The sequence below is a fragment of the Schistocerca piceifrons genome, chromosome 2 (assembly GCF_021461385.2).
Source record: "Schistocerca piceifrons isolate TAMUIC-IGC-003096 chromosome 2, iqSchPice1.1, whole genome shotgun sequence".
Classification (NCBI taxonomy): Eukaryota; Metazoa; Arthropoda; class Insecta; order Orthoptera; family Acrididae; genus Schistocerca; species Schistocerca piceifrons.
The window spans coordinates 1,062,546,904-1,062,564,299 of NC_060139.1; positions in this window are offsets into that span (position 1 = coordinate 1,062,546,904).

A 17,396-nucleotide genomic window follows, 5' to 3' on the forward strand; every position below is an offset into this window, starting at 1 on the left:
ATTTGCCACCAATCAACTTTTCAATTCGTGTTTGCCCAGTGTCAGTTTCAGTGTAGTCAATTCTTATTGTGCATCTAGTAATTTTATGATGCGCTTTTTCCTTTTTTGTAGACTTAAATTTATGTAATAAATTCAGAGTTAATTCAAAAAATGGTTTTGATTCTTGTAGCTAGAAAATGCTCCGACATGATTAGTATTTTTCAATAATAACTTGTGCACACGCCAACTTAAGTTTCATTGCTGTGGACGCAACTTAGTCCATTAGGCACATTTAATACAACGTTGATTCTTAAGGGTGGATCTGACTCACAGTTGATTCCAACACAGATTATTTCTTCATAACACCTCGGTGTAGCAAATGTTATTAAAAAATCCTAAACTGAAGATAAGCTTTTTGTTTGGGAAGTCTATGAGAATTTTTCGAGAACCACAGTGGATTTGGCAAGGAATACGGTTAATCCTAGCGCCAAAAAATTCATTCGGCGAAGCACTTCAAAACCGTCCTCTACACTGAATATCGCTACAGATACAGTTTTTACATTGTTGTTGTTGACAACCGCATCTCAGTCATCACCTTAACAAATTCTAAAGCCATCTCCCCAACTTATACGACGATACGCTACTGTATACCTGTTCACTTGTAGCGGGTGATGACTTTGAAACGTCTTTCTTCTTCAGATGCTGCTCGTGAGCTTCAATATGACACTTTAAATTCAAATATGATTATTGAAATTAGTTCGACAAAGCCCGTTGTTTAAAACCGTTGTGCTTAGAACTAGAAAATTATGTGTATCCTCACGCTATCGCCATTTACGTATTTCAAAGAACGCATTAAAATTGAGTCAGAATTAACATAGTCGCTGAATTGTATGTCATTTATGTCTGTAGTGTCTGAAAAGAATAAACAGATAAGCACCGTCTGTAATCAGCTGTTTACACCTTAATGGTGACCCATAGAAAAGTATGTTTTACCCTCCGGCATGCACCGTTGGTGGCGTGGGGAGTATTTATGTAGATGTAGATGCCGATGTGGATGACACCGTAAGGTCCTATTTATCACAAGCAACATCACCAAAAACAAAAATCGAAAACTGGTTTTGACCAGAAGCGAAATAAAAAGTGTATCGAGCAAATAATTTTTAACTACTGGGGAGACAATAATCAACATGATTCCCTTTCTTGCAGTTTTGTTCATTAGAAAATATGAGCAGCAGTACATCATTATAGAACAGCACCCAATTTTTTTGTTCTGTAATCCACTTGCTTTCCTTAACATCTGCTCAAAAACGTACGGTAGTTAACCATCCATGTAAAAACATAACGTTATTGAAAATGTAACACAAAAGTGACGTTGACTTTCCTGCACTAGTACACAGTGTCGGCCAACGGGGAAATGTAACTCGTCTACTCACTGAAATTGACAGTAAATACGTATAAACACTAGGAAAACGCACACGTGTCATTCAAACAACAGACTTCACGTTTGTGTGAGTTCTGAGTACCGGTGCCTGCCTTTACATCATGCAACATTTAGTTTAAAAGCACACCATTACTGTACTGTATGCACCTATATTGTAAATAAGACGACACTGTACCAATGGTCAGTGTCTCAAGGAAATTAGCGATAGTTTGTCTAGAACTTTCTGAATGTGAAGCCTTTACTCGTTTCGGGCTGTCAACACTCGGGCGAAAGACAAATTCCACATCTCGGTGCCAGCCTGTGTCGCTGGTCTGAGCGTAGTACTCACGACGAGGACTACTACCGGTCGAACGCTTAGCGACTTCTTCCGGCAGTTCTCGACCAATGGGTGTGCGGGAAGAAATCACGTGGCGCCCTGTCAGACGGGTGCAAAGTGCCGATTCCGGGACGAAGACGCTATCTGCTACGGCCGCTTGTTACGTCCTCCAGTTTCCCTACCTAGACTATGTGATCAAAAGCATCTGAACGCCCCCAAAAACATAAGTTATTCATGTTAGGTGCATTGTGCTGCCACCTACTGCCAGGTAGTCCATATCGGCGACCTGAGTAGTCATTAGACATCGCATGGTGAGAGAGCAGAATAAGGCGCTCCGTGGAGCTCACGGACTTCGATCGTGGTCAGGTGATACAAGTAACACCAGATTACCTGACCACGTCATACGTCTGCACAGGAGATGTCCACACTTCTAAACATCCATAGATCCATTGTTTCCGATGTGATAGTGACGTGGAAACGTGGACACGTACACCACAAACGCTTACATGCCGACCTCGTCTGTTCACTGACAGAGACGGCCGACAGTTAAAGAGGGTCATAAAGCGTAATAGGCAGACATATATCCAGACCATTACACTGGAATTCCGAGCTGCATTAGGATCCACTGCAAGTATTATGAGAGTTAGGCGGGAGGTGAGAAAACTTGGATTTCCTGGTCGAGCGGCTGCTCATAAGTCACACATGACGCAGATAAATGCAAAATGATGCCTCGCTTGGTGTAAGGAGCGTAAACAATGGAAGAGTGAATAGTGGAAAGACTATGTGTGGAGTGACGAATTACGGTACACACTGTGGCGATCCGATGGCAGGTTGTGGATATTGCGAATGTCCAGTGGACGTTATCTGCCAGCGTGTGTAGTGCCAACAGTGAAATTTGGAGGTCGTGGTGCTATGGTGTGGTCGTGTTCTTCATGGAGGGAGCCTGCTCCCCTTGCTGTTTTGCGTTGCACTCTCCTGCACAGGCCTACATTGATGTTTTAAGCACCTTTTTGCTTCCCACTGTTGAAGAGCAATTCGGGGATGGCGACTGTATCTTTCAATATGATCGAGTACCTGTTTACAATGCACGGTCTATAGCGGAGTGGTTACACGACAATAACATCCCTGTAATGGACTAGACCGCACAAAGTCCAGACCTGAATCCTCTAGAACACCTGTGGGATATTTTGGAACGTTGACTTCGTACCAGGCATCACCGACCGACGTCGATACCTCTCCTCTGTGTGGCACTCCGAGAAGAATGGGCTGCAACTCCCCAAGAAACCTTCCAGCACCTGATTGAACGTGAGTGGAAGGAGTCATCAAGGCTAAGGGTGGGCCAACACCATATTGAATTCCAGAATTACCTTTGGAGGATTCTACTAATTTGTTAGTCATTCTCAGACAGGTGTCCGAATACTTTTGATAACTTAGTGTAAGTCGACCGTTTCGGCCTTCAGACAATGACGTCTTCCCTGGGTGGGACCCACATATCCCGAGCCATGGAAGAAGTCTGCTGACATGATTAAGTAATCTTTCGGCTCTTTCTTGGAAATTAACTATCCTGCATGCTCACTCCTAAGCCTCACCGAGCGTGTCTAAACAACATCCTTGCAATTATTGTTTTCCTGAAGCATATTCTCCACGGATGAATGGGATTTCTTTTTACCTTTTGTTGGAGTAGAGCCTGCTTACACTAACCGTCTTCCTGTAACGTTTCTGTGGTTTTATCGGCTGTCGGCTTAAGGCAGGAGGTATTCTGCAAACACAGGGGAGCCCGTCCCACGATGCATTAAGCCTCGATGTTGTACACTGCACAGCAACCTGAGCGACACGTGGGGCGAACGCCGCACTCGTTGCCGGACCTTCTGCTCCGAGAACCAGCCACAGACCACTGCGGTAGCAAACTGTGGGTGCTCTCGATTGTTCATGACGCGTCAGGCTAGAATGAAAATTTTTTGTCTTTTTCACCGTCACCGAGAGCAACTACAGTCTGGTTCTACATTCCAATGAAGTCGATTTTTTATCCCACTTAGACGCAAAAAGATAGTGGAGAACAATTTAAACATGGGTGCCGTCGCGAAAAACTTCGTTCCAGTATGTATTAATAATTTAGGTTGATTCTTTCAGTGAAACTACTGAAGGCCGCTTCGAAATATTACATTATACTGAAAGAGGTAGGTTTACGTATCTACTCGACGAGGCAGAAATATATGTTCATAAAAGAGAATCACCACATCATCTACTCCATGAACAGAAAGAATTAGCCAATGCAGCCTTTCCACAATTGTCACTCATCAAATTCAAATGTTCAAATGTGTGTGAAATCCTATGGGACTTAACTGCTAAGGTCATCAGTCCCTAAGCTTACACAGTACTTAACCTAAATAAATCCTAAGTACAAACACACACACCCATGCCCGAGGGAGGACTCGAACGTCCGCCGGGACCAGCCGTGTCACTCATCTTTAGAACATAAATAAACACTATTCTTTTCGACAACAACGTGCAGTCAGTTATTAAATAAAGACACTATGCTAAAATAAGCATCCTTCTCAGTCACACATTAATACAATTGTTAAATTAAACTTTCAGTTAGCCATCATATGTTAGTATAATTTCTACTATCGTAATATTTATCTATTTCTCACCACAATATTTACGTAACATCGTTTAAGTAACGTTCTTAAAAAGTCGGTTGCTACATCTGTTGACTTAATTGTAATTAATGCTCACTGACTGTTAAAAGCACAAAAGGTAACGTTTATTGATTCTAATTTATTCCGCCCACTCGTCTGATACAGGGCGCCTAGGAAACCTACTTCTCGGATCGCTAGACAACAATTCAAGTAATTCGTATTAATGACTTATATTATTGTAGGATAAATGACAATACTTAACTTTTGAACTTATGACACTTTACAATGGTGATGTCGCAAGCAATGGACGACATGCAAATAATCAATGTCCTTCAGTGTATACAAGTCCAGTACAAGTCCATAAGTTCATAAGTTACTGCTGTCGGCTAGATTTCAACTGGGCCGCGGCTAGGCAGTGAGGCGCTTAAGTCCTTTTCGAGTAGATGGCGCTACCGTCACGGTGTCGTCATAGAGAGGAGTCCGTCAGCGTACTTTTGGCTGGAATCTTCTCACACCCCTCTCTGCTGTAATGTTCCTGGCCGACGTTCAGGAGCTTGACCTTACGCCGGAACATTGTACTGTCATATAGCAAATAATGAATTTATTGGGCATTGTTGCATCGATGATCTTTTTGCACATATCACGTGTGCCAAACTCATTTTGGTATGTGTGTGTGGTATTTTGCGCAATGTGGTTACACATAAATCATATAAGGGCTAATTGTACTCAACAGTATACCGCGAATAGAAGCCAACAATATTTCAACAAAATTACGCACAATTTTCGACGTAGCTACTGCTACTAATCAGTCTTAAATATTTCTTTACATTCTGTTCGACAGTTATGAAGGATAGTCACGTTTAAATAGATCATTTCTATCACAGTTATTTACTTTAGGGCACCACCATCCCAGGAGAATATACAACAATGTATAAATAGCTTATTCAAACTTCAAACAGGTCAGTATCTTGTGAACAGTCCTCTGAAGATGCGCCTGGCTTTCATAATCGGGTTACGTCGATATTTACTTAAGTAAACAGCAATATCGGTACTGGCTGGTTGTTGTGTTTTTATTTGAAAGAATCAGCCTACATTTTGTACACAGCCACCGTCTCAGATCGTCAGTTTTCGACAAAATAATGTTCCCATTGTGAGACGTTGTTCTTTATCTCTCGGGCACTGGCCTGCAAGAAGCAATTCCTGCGCCTCAGATATGTCACCGTAGAGGTCGGGATTCATTCAGCACGACAAGATCAGCTGTGTTTCAAGAAGTCCGAGAATCCGAGCCTTCAACACAGACAATTAATAACTTTACGCCTTACCGTCAACTTCGATAGGAAGTCACATTGTTTCCAAGACGACTGAAATATTGTCCGTTTAATACATTTCTTTTCGTCGTCTTTGATTCACGTACCATTTTAATCAGCAAGTAATTCATTTTCCTGCGCAGGACAAAGAATTTGTAGCGTAGGAAGACCTTCAGCACCGTTTCAAGTGAACCCTCGTGCTCACCACGCTTCCCTTTTTTGCGCTCATGTAGTTGCCTCGTTATTCCAACTGGGTAGTCGCACAAATGAAAGGGGAGCGAAGGTATGAAAAATGGGCGTGTGAGAGCAGCTGTAAGAAATCAGAAATGCGTAGAATAAGAGACACGTCTATGTTTGTTTTCTGAACATAACGGTCCCATATTGATCAAAATGGTGCTGCGCTATTGGCCGCAAACAATAAATCTGCATCGTGAATCATCTGGCGCATATGCGTCTCATTACGTTAAGAGACAAACGCTTCCAATTCTAGAAGAGATGTTTTAGATAAAACACCCCATTACAGAGGAGGGCATCGACTTGGTTTTCTCTTGAACATACATTTTCGGACTACAGTAACAATTACGGTGACAAACTGTCACAGTTTCAGAGCCGGTGAAACATTTGAAACATTGTCATTCCACGAATAAAATAATGCAAACAATCCTTGCAAGGGTCCTCTGAGTACCTACGTGTGTGGTTTCTTGCCGCTGATTGAGCTTCAATGTAACTTAGAATTAATCGCGTTTTCTAAATCAGATTGCTTCTTCTCAATTTCGACATCCTCCGGTTTCCCAATATTTTTTCATTCCATCGACGCTATATTTTCTGACTATTTTGCTCCAGTTTTGTTTATTATTTTTCACTGAAGGTAAGAATCTACAACCCTCTTTCGAAACGTAACTCTGTTCAGAATTTCGTATTGTTCAACATTCATCTCTTTCAGATCACTTCTGATTTCTTGGAGCCACCTGCACCTTTTTGCGGTTGACATGTTCAAAAATACTCTTCCGTGTCATGTTTTCGTTTATTCGAGTGTGGTGGCCACATCGCTGTATTTAGTTGTTCATCGTTCTTGTACAGCTCCTCATTTGTCCTGTTAGGGTTTTCGTCCTTTTGTTTTATTGTGCATGGTATTCCTCTTAGGATTTTCCCCTCTTTCTTTCCCGTGTTTTCTAATTTCCTGTCTCTGTAAAATAGAAGCATTCGACTCCGTATAAAACTTTTTTTCTATTAGTGTTACATATAGCTGTATAGGAAGTAGCTCAGTTATTGTACACATCTTCAGTCAACTGAAATGCCGTTTATGTCTCCGTTGCCTGAGTTTACTAGTCTCTCCGACACAGTCGGTCTTCTGTATTGTCTCAGGAAGGTATTAAAATTTATTGCCACTTTTAAGTTTCCTGTAACATGTGTCCAGGAAATTTGAAGCGTCTTTTATATATGCAATATTTTTCTGGTTCTGATGGCACATTCTTTTCTGCAATTCTTTCCAAAATGTTACTTTTTCTTGTTGCCATTACTATTTCTCCGGGCATTATCGCAGTGTGGTCGGTCACAGCTACACACTGAACTCTAAAATTCTTGCTGTCATATACCAGTAGAAACTCCGTTGTTTCTGAGTCCTCTTTCCACTCAGATCAACTTTCCAAGTAGAAAACTGAACAAAACAGGGAACAGATCATTTCCTTGTGTAAAACTGGTTCGCACCTCGAAATCTTTAGAACTGTCTCTTAAAAAGCATAACTTGAGAGTTTGTTTCTTTAATGAGGGATGAACTCTTGCAGTGTGTGAAACGGAAATGTTGTATCAACTGAGAAGAGTGCGTTTTTGAAGTCGAAAAACACATGCCATTCATTGCTTTATTCTGCCTTCGATTACGAGCTTACTATTCAGGATCTACACCATACAGGATGTTCACTTCCAAACTTCACCGTGATACTCCCCCATCTTGTCGTGTAGCAGCTTCTCTGCCCTACTATATAACGCTTTGGGTATGATCAGCAGGTTGGCATTAATTTCTTAACGACTAGAAAGTATTTAAAAATTCCCCGTTTCCGCCTGCTTGTGAAGATTTGTGACCTGAGTCGTGTTCGCCTCGATAATCGATAGCTGCCGTCAGAAACGCGACGTTTTTTCCCGGGCGGGCGCGTTTGCTGCGAGTATGATTGATGGCCGCCGCCTGTCGCAGCGCGAAGCGCGCCCCCTGGTGACCCGGCTTCACTGCATGGCAGGCGGACTGCCCGGCCCTGGCGTAACCCGCTGCGACGCCCTACGGCTTACGCGCTTACTGCGCCATATCCTCTACACGACGCCGCAGTACGGACAGAGGAACACTTGTCCCCTTCTACGTAGTTCTGCAATTACGCTCGTCTATCACGACAGGAGAGAATTTTCGTCCACAGGAATCACAAACTGGAGCAGTAAGTTTAGTTTTGAAAGTTAACAACTGCCTTTTTTCCTTTGCATTAGCTACCCATTTGAGTAGCCGATTATCCGATAAGTCCCAAAGAAACCGCATCTGACTACAATAATTGTCGCGAAAACAGTAAGCCTTCGTGAGCGCGACGGTAAACAGACTTATGAGTCTGGGAATGAAATGTTTAGTTACTGCCGCAAGGATAGTAAGTGGAATTAAGGGAGTACAGAGATTATGAAATTCTTAGTGAAATGGAGATCACCGTATACAGGAAGTAACTAAATTCCCTTTACAGACTTTCAGGTCAGATTCCTTGCACCAGAACAAGAAACATAGGCTCAAAAATGTTACCTTAAGAGCTATGAGCACTTGTTCATCTTCGATACGGTGAAACAATTCTCTTGGACTGCAAGCTCATTTCTTTCCATTTCTTTCGGAGATAGTACTCAGCGAAACAAGAAAAACGTGTTCGGTAAAAATGGGCTCTGAAACGAATTCCTTAAGAGCTAGAAGGGATGTGTTCCACAGTATCGAAGATGAACAAGTGCGCGTAACTCTTCAGGTAAGACCGAGCTGAGTGGAAATGCTCTGCTGCAGACTGGTGCAGTACGGCCCAGTGTACCACGCAACGGTGCGGCAGTACGTAGCAAATTTTGTACGTTAGTCGTTCGGAAACCTCCGAGCAAAATGGACGAATGTGACATTGATGGGATAGTAATTTATTTATTACGTGAGGAAGAAGACTGCAAATTGATGTATGTCAACGTTGCTGACCTCGGAAAGATTAGTGACGCGGATCTTTTCAAGCTGAGATTTAGCAACCAAACGGGAAACAAATACCTTGAACATAGCGGGCGAGAAAGAATTACCAGGCATAAGAGTTCGATATCCTCAAGTGATTGTTGGAAACGAAACTTTTCCATTAAACCGTATTTGATGAGACATTCCGGTATACAATTAGATGAGCAATCGAAGAAAAGTATACGACAGCAGACGAAGCAGACAACGAAGAGTTCCAGAAAATGTTTTTGGAATACTTGGCCAAAAATTTAGGCTTAACTGTCGCAAGATAGTCTCAGTCCAGAACATGTATAGAACGTGACTCTTGCGCACGTTGGTCGGTATACGTCTCGATAGTAGACGACGCGTATTTGTTGCCATGCTGAGGCAACGGCGTCGTCAATTACGGCTGCACTGGCCAGAGCGTCGACGATATTTGACAGTAGATGGAAAAGAGTCGCCTGATGCGATGAGTCATGCTTCTTGTGACCACTAGATCGACGGATGTGTGAAGACACGTACCACTCATTGAACGGCAGCTAGGAACATGCACAGTGGGGCCAGTATTATTCTACGGAGGACATTCATCTGAACATCCGCGCGAGTTTTTATAGTAATGAAAGTAATCCTGACAGCTGTGGACTGCGGGAAAATTACTGCAGACTACCTGTACCCGTTCATTCTCGATGTCTTTCCTGTGGTGGTGTAACTTCCAGCAGGATAGCTACCCTTGTGAAAAGGCTAGAATAGTGCCAGCGTGATCTGAAGAGCAAAATACAAAATTCGCCTCATCTGAACGTGACGGAACACATGTTAGACGCTATCAGGCGGCAACTCCACGCAAACAAATCACCGGCCTGCACGAGAGTTGCGTGACTTGTACGTAGACGTCTGCTACCACAAATCTCAGGAAAACAGCCAAGGAGCCGTCCAATACACGGCACGTAGAATCGCTTCTACGGTGCGTTCCGAAACTGGACCAATATGCTGTGAAGTAGGCGACCAAAATGTTTTGGAATATCATCGTAGTTTTCGAACACTTTCATGTAAATTCGGTTTGAATGCTTTCTTGATTCATTTGACTGTATTGTAAGTTACCAGACAATTTCGGATGAAGTTCACTGTGGCATGACCAAAGGCATTAATCACTTCTTTCTAGAGCCCCTTGTGCGTCTGTTACTGTAAACAATGAAATTATCCCTTCCCAATCCACCCCATCAACCTCCGCTCACCCCCTCCCCCACAACATGTGAAAAGTCTTTGGTTGAGAGAATCATTATCATGTGTGTAGCCTGACACAAGGTTTCTGACAGGCAAAATGCTCTTCTAAGTAATGATTTGAATCAGTTATCAGACACTCACCTTTTTTTTAGCGACATTAGGTTTGCGTGTTGTTGTTGATGTTGTGGTTGTGTGGTTGATTCCCAATAACGTAGCGGCTGAAAGTTACCTGTATATTCCTCTACGTATATACACTGAAGCACCAAAGTAACTGGCATAGGCATGCGCAATCAACAGGCAGAATACGGTGCTGCGGTCGGCAACGTCTGTATAAGAAAACAACCGTCTGGCGCAGTTGTTAGATCGGTTACTGCTGCTGCAGTGACAGGTTATCAAGATTTAAGTGAGTTTGAACGTCATGTTATAATCGGTGCATGAGCCATGGGACACAGCATCTCCAAGATAGCGACGAAATGCGGATCTTCCAGTACGACCATTTCACTAGTGTACCGCGGATATCAGGAATACGGTAAAACATGAAATCTCCAACATCACTGCGGCCGGAAAAATATCCTACAAGAACGGGACCAACGATGACTGAAGAGAATCTTTCAGCGTGACAGAAGTGCAACCCTTCCACAAATTGCTGCAGATTTCAATTCTGGGCCATCAAGAAGTGTCAAGGTGCGAAGCATTCAACACAAATCATCGATAAGGACTTTCGGACCCGATGGTCCACTCGTGTACCCTTGATGATTGCACGACACAAAGCTTTACGCCTCGCCTGGACCCATCAACACCGACATTGGACTGTTGATGACTGGAAATCTGTTGCCTGGTCGGACGAGTCTCGTTTCAAATTGTATCGAGAGGACGGACGTGTACGGGCACGGAGAAAACCTCATGAAACCTTGGACCCTGCATGTCAGCAGGGAAGTGTTCAGGCTGGTGGAGGCTGAGTAATGGTGTGGGGTGTGTGCAGTTGGAGGGAAAGGAGACGCCTGGAACGTCTAGACGCGACTGCGACAGGTGACACGTACGTAAGCATTCCGTCTGATCACTTCAATGCATTCACGTCCATTGTGCTTTCTGACGGACTTGGACACTTCCAGCAGGACAGTGCCACAGCCCACACGTCCAGAATTGCTACAGAGTGGCTCCAGGAGCTCTCTTCCGAGTTAAAACACTCCCGATGTTCACCAAACTTCCCAAACATGAACATTATTGAACATATCTGGGATGTCTTGTAACGTGCTGTTCAGAAGAGATCTCCACAACCTCGCGCTGTTACTGATTTATGAACAGCCGTTTTGTATTATGGTGTCATTTCTCTCCAGCACTACTTCAGCCATTATTCGAGTCCATGTCACGTCGTGTTGCGGCACTTCTGTGTGCTCGCAGGTGCACCACTTTCTTTGGTTCTTCAGTGTACATATCAGTCGCTTACATTCGAAAAGCAAACATGTAAATTTATAATAAACTAGAATGGAATATATTTAATGAATGGAAAAAGGCCATGATGTCAGAATAAGCAGAAGCAGTCTCATAAGACAGAAGGCATACACGATTGTCCAAAGAATGTGGAGTGTGTCAACGCGTTTCCTCACGTCATTTTTCATTAATTTTGATGTATTTATTCGATTGAACTTATTTAAACTTATCCATATTGTACAAACACATTTTTCATGTTGGAAAATGCTATAGCGATGATTGTCAAGGGAGATTTCATTTCCTTTTCTTTACTTTACTACAACTAACCTTGTGCGCGCTGTTATCATTATTTCTTTGGTTGAACTTTCAAGCTGTGGCATACTCCGTGGGACAGAACACTCAGAGTGAAACGCGAGCAGAACGGAAGCCGTGCAGATGAAGGACAAGGTGTTCTGAGAAATGGCGGGAGGCTGACACAAGTATAGGCAGCTGGGATCCCACACATTATCCAAACGAGAGAGAAGGACCAGTCGTAGGCTCTGCGGTGCTATCGTGGCCGTACCAGTGACTCTGGACCAATGTGAGCCAAGACGTCAGACACATAGAAAGGAGAAGTCCAGCCGGGAGACTTCGCTTTTATGGACTGCGTCCTGTTACAGAGAGATATCCCGAAAGCTTTGGTTCTGTAGTAAGTAAATCCAAGAGGCGGGGGACGGCAGTCATGCCTATGTCCAAGAAACATTATGTCAATTGGACTCTTTTTTAGCCATCCAAAAATACAAGGAAACAGGATTCTATCTCTCTCTCTCTCTCTCTCTCTCTCTCTCTCTCTCTATATATATATATATATATATATATATATATATATATATATATATATATATATATATATATATATTACTGGACATTAAAATTGCTTGCTACACGACGAAGATTACGTGCTACAGACGCGAAATTTAACCGACAGGAAGAAGATGCTCTATATGCAAATGATTAGCTTTTCAGAGCATTCACACAAGGCTGGCGCCGGTGGCGACACCTACAACGTGCTGCCATGAGGGAATTTTCCAACCAATTTCTCATACTCAAACAGCAGTTGACCGGCGTTGCCTGGTAAATCGTTGTTGTGATGCTTTGTGCAAGGAGGAGAAATGAGTACCATCACGTTTGATAAAGGTCGGATTGTAGCCTATGGCGACTGCGGTTTATCGTATCGCGACATTGCTGCTCGCGTTGGTCGAGATCCAATGACTGTTAGCAGAATATGGAATCGGTGGGTTCAGTAGCGCAATACGGAACGCCGTGCTGGATCCCAATGGTGTCGCATTACTAGCAGTCAAGATGACAGGCATCTTATCCTCATGGGTGTAATGGATGGTGCAGCCACGTCTCGATCCCTGAGACAACAGATGGGGACGTTTGCAAGACAACAACCATCTGGACGATCAGTTCGACGACGTTTGCAGCAGCATGGACCATCAGCTCAGAGACCATGGCTGCGGTTACCATTGAAGCTGCATCACAGACAGGAGCGCCTGTGGTGGTGTACTCAACGATGAACGTGGGTGCAAGAATGGCAAAACGTCATTTTTTCGGAGGTTCTGTTTACAGCATCATGATGGTTCCATCCGTGTTTGGCGACATCGCGGTGAACGCACATTGGAAGCGTGTATTCGTCATCGCCATACTGGCGTATCAGCCGGCGTGATGGTATGGGGTGCCATTCGTTACACGTCTCGGTCACCTCTTGTTCGCATTGACGGCACTTTGAACAGTGGACGTCACATTTCAGATGTGTTACGACCGTGGCTCTACCATTCATTCGATCCCTGTGAAACCCTACATTTCAGCAGTATAATGCACGATCGCATGTTGCAGGTCCTGTACGAGCCTTTCTGGATACAGAAAATGTTCGAATGCTGCCCTGGCCAGGACATTCTCCAGATCTCTCAGCAATTGAAAACGTCTGGTCAATGGTGGCCGAGCAACTGGCTCGTCACAATACGCCAGTCACTACTCTTGATTAACTGTGGTATCGTGTTGAAACTGAATGGGCAGCTGTACCCGTACACGCCACCCAAGTTCTGTTTGACTCAATGCCCAGGTGTATCAAGGCAGTTATCACTGGCAGAGGTGGTTGTTCTGGGTACTGATTCCTCATGATATATGCACCCAAACTGCGTGAAAATTTAATCACATGTCAGTTCTAGTATAATATATTTGTCCAATGAATACCTGTTTATCTTCTGGATTTCTTCCATGTGTAGCAATTTTAATGGCCAGTAGTGTATATTTGGGAGGCTGTTGCCAGAAAACGAAGTCATTTTTTTCTCTTAATTCTCTTCCCAAACCTAGAGGAAACTTTGCTAGCTGCTAACACCTGAACAAGACCACTGTTTGGTGGCTGTCAGTTGATGTCAGTATGATTAGGCGTTTCAACCGATTTATTTTCGAGAACGGATGGACAGAAAGCGGGATTATTTGATTTAACGTTTGTTGCGAGCTCTTCTTGTGGGAGATTGTTAGCAACAACGAAATAATTCCATTGGTGCAGGAAATTTACTTCTTGAGGACTGGTGGAGGAGCTTTTCTAGACACAGGACGCAGAATTTCAACTGGGATGGCCGACTTCAAAAGCAGCTTTCCACTGTGGCGGAGTCTGACAGAGTGACATTCGAGTTCACAGGAGAGCACTTGTAGGTGGACGCTTGCTGGCAGCCAGCCACGCCATCAGCGGCCTGCTCACTCTACATGAACCATTATGGTGAGAGTAACTTGCAGCACCGGGAACATAGAGTGAAGGGAACTTAGGGATTCAGTATCATTTTAATCAGCCTTCCCACTTTCGACAGTACAGTTACATTTTTGTAGATAACTCTAGTTTCTCTTTAAATCCATAAAATAACTGTTACTGATGCGTAGGCAGTTTGCGGTAAATTCATTAGGAGAGGGTGATGGTATTCAGAAAATTCTAATTTGCCACCAATCAACTTTTCAATTCGTGTTTGCCCAGTGTCAGTTTCAGTGTAGTCAATTCTTATTGTGCATCTAGTAATTTTATGATGCGCTTTTTCCTTTTTTGTAGACTTAAATTTATGTAATAAATTCAGAGTTAATTCAAAAAATGGTTTTGATTCTTGTAGCTAGAAAATGCTCCGACATGATTAGTATTTTTCAATAATAACTTGTGCACACGCCAACTTAAGTTTCATTGCTGTGGACGCAACTTAGTCCATTAGGCACATTTAATACAACGTTGATTCTTAAGGGTGGATCTGACTCACAGTTGATTCCAACACAGATTATTTCTTCATAACACCTCGGTGTAGCAAATGTTATTAAAAAATCCTAAACTGAAGATAAGCTTTTTGTTTGGGAAGTCTATGAGAATTTTTCGAGAACCACAGTGGATTTGGCAAGGAATACGGTTAATCCTAGCGCCAAAAAATTCATTCGGCGAAGCACTTCAAAACCGTCCTCTACACTGAATATCGCTACAGATACAGTTTTTACATTGTTGTTGTTGACAACCGCATCTCAGTCATCACCTTAACAAATTCTAAAGCCATCTCCCCAACTTATACGACGATACGCTACTGTATACCTGTTCACTTGTAGCGGGTGATGACTTTGAAACGTCTTTCTTCTTCAGATGCTGCTCGTGAGCTTCAATATGACACTTTAAATTCAAATATGATTATTGAAATTAGTTCGACAAAGCCCGTTGTTTAAAACCGTTGTGCTTAGAACTAGAAAATTATGTGTATCCTCACGCTATCGCCATTTACGTATTTCAAAGAACGCATTAAAATTGAGTCAGAATTAACATAGTCGCTGAATTGTATGTCATTTATGTCTGTAGTGTCTGAAAAGAATAAACAGATAAGCACCGTCTGTAATCAGCTGTTTACACCTTAATGGTGACCCATAGAAAAGTATGTTTTACCCTCCGGCATGCACCGTTGGTGGCGTGGGGAGTATTTATGTAGATGTAGATGCCGATGTGGATGACACCGTAAGGTCCTATTTATCACAAGCAACATCACCAAAAACAAAAATCGAAAATTGGTTTTGACCAGAAGCGAAATAAAAAGTGTATCGAGCAAATAATTTTTAACTACTGGGGAGACAATAATCAACATGATTCCCTTTCTTGCAGTTTTGTTCATTAGAAAATATGAGCAGCAGTACATCATTATAGAACAGCACCCAATTTTTTTGTTCTGTAATCCACTTGCTTTCCTTAACATCTGCTCAAATACGTACGGTAGTTAACCATCCATGTAAAAACATAACGTTATTGAAAATGTAACACAAAAGTGACGTTGACTTTCCTGCACTAGTACACAGTGTCGGCCAACGGGGAAATGTAACTCGTCTACTCACTGAAATTGACAGTAAATACGTATAAACACTAGGAAAACGCACACGTGTCATTCAAACAACAGACTTCACGTTTGTGTGAGTTCTGAGTACCGGTGCCTGCCTTTACATCATGCAACATTTAGTTTAAAAGCACACCATTACTGTACTGTATGCACCTATATTGTAAATAAGACGACACTGTACCAATGGTCAGTGTCTCAAGGAAATTAGCGATAGTTTGTCTAGAACTTTCTGAATGTGAAGCCTTTACTCGTTTCGGGCTGTCAACACTCGGGCGAAAGACAAATTCCACATCTCGGTGCCAGCCTGTGTCGCTGGTCTGAGCGTAGTACTCACGACGAGGACTACTACCGGTCGAACGCTTAGCGACTTCTTCCGGCAGTTCTCGACCAATGGGTGTGCGGGAAGAAATCACGTGGCGCCCTGTCAGACGGGTGCAAAGTGCCGATTCCGGGACGAAGACGCTATCTGCTACGGCCGCTTGTTACGTCCTCCAGTTTCCCTACCTAGACTATGTGATCAAAAGCATCTGAACGCCCCCAAAAACATAAGTTATTCATGTTAGGTGCATTGTGCTGCCACCTACTGCCAGGTAGTCCATATCGGCGACCTGAGTAGTCATTAGACATCGCATGGTGAGAGAGCAGAATAAGGCGCTCCGTGGAGCTCACGGACTTCGATCGTGGTCAGGTGATACAAGTAACACCAGATTACCTGACCACGTCATACGTCTGCACAGGAGATGTCCACACTTCTAAACATCCATAGATCCATTGTTTCCGATGTGATAGTGACGTGGAAACGTGGACACGTACACCACAAACGCTTACATGCCGACCTCGTCTGTTCACTGACAGAGACGGCCGACAGTTAAAGAGGGTCATAAAGCGTAATAGGCAGACATATATCCAGACCATTACACTGGAATTCCGAGCTGCATTAGGATCCACTGCAAGTATTATGAGAGTTAGGCGGGAGGTGAGAAAACTTGGATTTCCTGGTCGAGCGGCTGCTCATAAGTCACACATGACGCAGATAAATGCAAAATGATGCCTCGCTTGGTGTAAGGAGCGTAAACAATGGAAGAGTGAATAGTGGAAAGACTATGTGTGGAGTGACGAATTACGGTACACACTGTGGCGATCCGATGGCAGGTTGTGGATATTGCGAATGTCCAGTGGACGTTATCTGCCAGCGTGTGTAGTGCCAACAGTGAAATTTGGAGGTCGTGGTGCTATGGTGTGGTCGTGTTCTTCATGGAGGGAGCCTGCTCCCCTTGCTGTTTTGCGTTGCACTCTCCTGCACAGGCCTACATTGATGTTTTAAGCACCTTTTTGCTTCCCACTGTTGAAGAGCAATTCGGGGATGGCGACTGTATCTTTCAATATGATCGAGTACCTGTTTACAATGCACGGTCTATAGCGGAGTGGTTACACGACAATAACATCCCTGTAATGGACTAGACCGCACAAAGTCCAGA